Below are 4,527 nucleotides of genomic sequence, written 5' to 3' on the forward strand. Positions count from 1 at the left end.
ATAGAAACTTTAAACAAATTGTTTATGCTTCATATTGCCTTCATCTGCACAGATAGGCCTATATACTGTTATAACCGACTTAAAATCTGTGAATAAGAAACTGTCATTTAACAGAATATAGGCTTAGAATTAGCACGCTAGTAATTTCCTAAACATTGATTACAGCCACAGCGGAGGATACCTTTTACCTGGGTGCGCACTTTCATAATACAGGTGCGAATAAAACCAAACAGCGCGCCTTCCGTTCCTTGGCCCCGCCCCTTGCGCTCGGTTTGCGCCATTACGTCGCCATACAGATCAATGCTGTGCTGCAAGGCAGAAGGCAGGCAAGCAGCTGCAGAGGAATACTGACAACAGCGGGCAGGCTCGTGTTGGGAAACTCAGAAACGCAACATTTGCCAGTTTTGTGATTTAATGTCCAAAATTTTTCTCTTGTAATCTTTTTACTGATGACAAAGTCTTTGTTTTTTACGCATGCGTGGGATTATCTTTAACACGTTCTCGACCTGAAATGACTGCGAATCGCAGTGTGTAGCCAATGGTTACTGCGGGTGCTCCTGTCGTGTGGATTATCCGTCGTCGCCGAGCAAGTCGCATGGTCGAGCCCGGAGGAGGCCCTGCTCTGCTGGATGGATGTGTGTGAAGCAGCGCCGGACTCCGAGTACTGATGAAGACGGTGATAATAATGATGCTCGGGTTTCATCGGCTGTGGGTGAAGTGATCTTGGATGTTCGGGCTCTATCGCCCCTCGACAAACCATTTCTGTATACAGCAAATATTATACTCCTTAAAAACTGGACGCCCCTGGAGCAGTTTATGACGGTAAGAAAGACTCTCATTCACAGGCCACTCTTTTTAAACAGCCAACTGACGTTAGCTAGCTAGGTTAGCGCTGTCACTTGTGTCCAAGTTGGTGCCTGCACAGCTAAAATGACTAATACTGCAAAATAACGTTGTGATAACGCTGCTCCAACGGCCACGTTTTGTGATTAAACTTTTGCCTTTTTGAGCGGGGTCTCAGAAAAATAAACAAATAGCACAAATAAATAGCACATTTTAATCTATAACCTCAATGGCCAGTGCTTGTGTAGCTTGCATGTTAGCTAGCCGTTTCGTAGCCCGTTCAATATCTCGCAGCTCACTTTATGTAGCAGCGAAACAGTAGCTAATCCACTGTGCGCAGTGACGTTATTTGTAAAGCATTTTAAAGGTTTACTGAATCAATCAAACTTTGCTCGTCTTTGTTAGAGTCTACATATATAATTCAGTTAAATGGGTCCGTAATAGCCCATTCATTATAACGTTACAGTGTACAATAAGCCCTTTAATGACAGTCCAGTGGGCGTTCAATGGAACCAGTGCGGCGTCAGTTTTGCATGAACGTGCCTTTAAAGATGGCATTCCTTTATTTCATGTAATATCCAGTAATTATTGAATGATTTGCTTTGCCGTGTTTCGGCGCAAGTGCTGTTTGACTGATCGGGTGTATTCGTCTTAACCAACTGTACAGCTGGAAACGGTAAATGGACATACCGAGTACAGATGTTTCAGAAAATTCAACATGGGATTGTGTCATTCATTGCTAAATTATTTGTGAATCACCGTTTGTTGCAGCTGCTGTCATGTATGTGTCACACTCTAGAAATGTCAGCGAGAGAGAGCCTATATGGATAAGTTGCTTATGGTGACCCTGCTTTTAGTTTCCCGTGCATGAATAATTGTTAATTTTTTTGCAAAGTAAATGCAAGAAAGAGGTTCGTGTCTCCTGGCCGAAAGCTGTTAGCCCAGCTTTGTGATGGATGTGACGGTTCGCTGTGATGAGGCGTCCTCCTTTTTTCGATGACGTAATCCTCCACCATCCGTGCCACAGCTTTTGGGTCGCAGTCAGTTTCTCTGCTGCCTGCTGCTTCGAGTCTGCTGCCACTGCTCGGATCATATGGACCATGCTCTGTCCTGTTTGTCCACCCTCCGTCTCTCCCTCTCAGGCTCAGTCATGTCCTTGTCACTGTCTAAAACTGCAAAATGATTTTATGTCGCAGTTGGCTCTGAATGGGATCTCAGGGGCAGCAAAAGGAAGGAACTCTGAATGAAATCCACTCACTGGGTTCAGTTTTCCATGTGTTTGTCAAAATAAGCAGCCCTGAGAAGTGTGGCTGTGAATCTGAGAAAGGGGGCCCTCAGAAGCCCCCAGTTCTCCCAACCACATGACGTCCTGTGTAATTTTACTGACTCTTTTGTCTGTATGTCTGGACAGTGAGACTTGCTTTGACAAGAGCTTTTCTACAATAGCCTACTTACTTCTGAAAGAATCCATAGAAGGAAAAACCTTAACAGATGGGTGCCCCAAAAATGTGTTTGACTTAATGACCTGAATACACCTGGGAATCCCTGTCTGAGGCTGGTGGTTGTTGAAGCTGAACTACTTATCTTGGCAATTAGACCTGCCATGTTGTACATTTTTATTTGGGACAGTAGGCCTGTTCTAGGCTGTTGATTGCTTCTGTGTTTTGTTTTCATGCTGAGGCAGTAAGGATTATTTAGCTTATTATTAGATTAGACTAGAACAGTTCCTTTCATACTCTTCTTACCTGGTACAGTTCTTAACCATTTAAATGACATATAACTTTACAGCTCATTGATAGATTTAAGACTGGCTTTCAAGTGATTTTACCTCCTAACTAATATATATAATGACCGTTTTTTTTTTTCTGTTCACATACTTGATATTTTTGTATTGTCATAGTTGCTGGTTATAAAGGACTTAAATACATCATTCCTGCCTGCACAAAATATTGCTAACCGCTGAAATAAACAGAATAACTCTGAAAGTCAAAATATGACTAAAATAAGAGAGTCGGGTATTTAGTTTTCTTTAAATGGGGACCCCATGGCTGAAACATTTGGTAGGATTGGAAGTCATTTTTTATTTCTGTGCTTATTATAAATTCATAAATGGTTTGCTGAAGAATCTTCCTGGATTGAACTTTAAATGTCTTTGCTATTGCAAATTGGATGGACTCAGCTGGTGAAGATTAAATTGCCTATGGCAGTGGCCATGCTTCTCTTAAGCAGTGCACCTGAACCTGCCACTCCTGTGGTGCATAGCAAACGTGTGTGTGTGTGTGTGTGTGTGTGTGTGTGTGTGAGACAGATGGAGAGACAACAAATATTAAAAAGTGAAGAGCGAGAGCATATGGATACAGAAAAACTGAGGGAGGAGGGCAGAAAGGGCATAAGTGTGGTGGAGGCAACTGGAACTGACCTCATGTCCTAGTAGAGGGCCAGGGAAACCAATGGGAGCATGTTTGGAGTCGGGAAGCATCAGATCCCAAGGCAGGTTGCTCACATTTTGTGCCAACTCAGTGGATGAAGCCAATAAACCAAATGTAATGTTCATATGTATGTATGTATGGTGTTTTGAGGAGTTATGTCTGTTTCTGTGTTGCTCTCTTAACTGTGTCAGTCCAGGATGATGTTACCTTATGCTGCTGTCTCTCTGTCTCACCAGCATTTCTTCCTTTCTTGCCTGTTTCTCACCTCTGAGGTTTCTGCTCTTCCATTTAGTCTACCTTATGTCTGGTTAGTCTCACCCTATCACCCAGCATGGTGCCCAGCAGTGCTGACAGCTTAGTGTTGGTGTTAACTGACAGTGAAGAAGACTGCTGACTGGGTGCTGCAGGCGAGATACATTATCAGGCTTTAAAGATGCCAGTGTTTGCTTATCTTACATTCATAGGCATAGAACCATTGCCAGAAGTCTTATGAAAAAGTCTCGATGTTAGTGAAGTTTCATTTCTGTTGCTTAATGATTTTTGAGTCCCTATAGATCCAGTTAAATTCACTGTCAATCTAGTACTTTAGAGTGGCTTATTTAACTCCATACACTAATTAGTGACTTCATTTTACTGTAAGAGTCCTGCTTGCACATATTTCAGATTGAGTGGTATTTACTTTTAAGATTCCTAATAAGATCCTCCTCTTGATTTGAATGAGACCAGCCGCCTGATGACCTACAGTATGCTGACTGCTGGTGACAGTCTGTTTATGTTGGACCAAGAGGACCAGCCATGTGCCCATTCCATTATAAAGCTCTGGGAAGCTCACACTCCTGTTTGCAGTTAGAAAGCACTGTAAGCTTAGCCACTGATAGACAGAGTTTAGCCATTTCATTTTACAGTGGCTGCACACTGACCATGGTGCCAAGTCGCTTGTGATACGGTGCCAGCCTATTTTATGAATGTTATGTGTATCATCAATTATATGAAAGTTAATTGGTGCCAGTAAGCAATTCAAAAATGGGAGGCAAAATAGTTGCCATACATTTACATATATCCTTAGTATGGCACAGGCTGACATGGCTACTGTTGTTTCACTCTTTTAGACTGGCGCTCATTTAGTGAACCAACCCAACAGCCATCTGTTCACATAAATATCTAGCCAGATAGCTCTCAGAAAGGCAGCTAGTTAGTGGTCTGTTGCTGGGGCGGGTATGGCACAACTCTTTACCAAAAATCATCTCCCAAGCCC

General features: G+C 42.7%; 1 protein-coding gene across 1 annotated transcript in view; it reads left to right on the top strand.

Moving 5' to 3' along the window:
* The window catches only part of ptpn4a (protein tyrosine phosphatase non-receptor type 4a), a 60,974-nt gene continuing 56,447 nt past the window's right edge, over positions 1–4,527 (top strand). The window contains 1 exon segment of the mRNA XM_020614895.1: positions 1–822. The gene's annotated coding sequence lies outside the window, so the exon portion shown is untranslated.

The sequence above is a fragment of the Monopterus albus genome, unplaced genomic scaffold (genome assembly GCF_001952655.1).
Source record: "Monopterus albus unplaced genomic scaffold, M_albus_1.0 scaffold153.1, whole genome shotgun sequence".
Taxonomy (NCBI): Eukaryota; Metazoa; Chordata; class Actinopteri; order Synbranchiformes; family Synbranchidae; genus Monopterus; species Monopterus albus.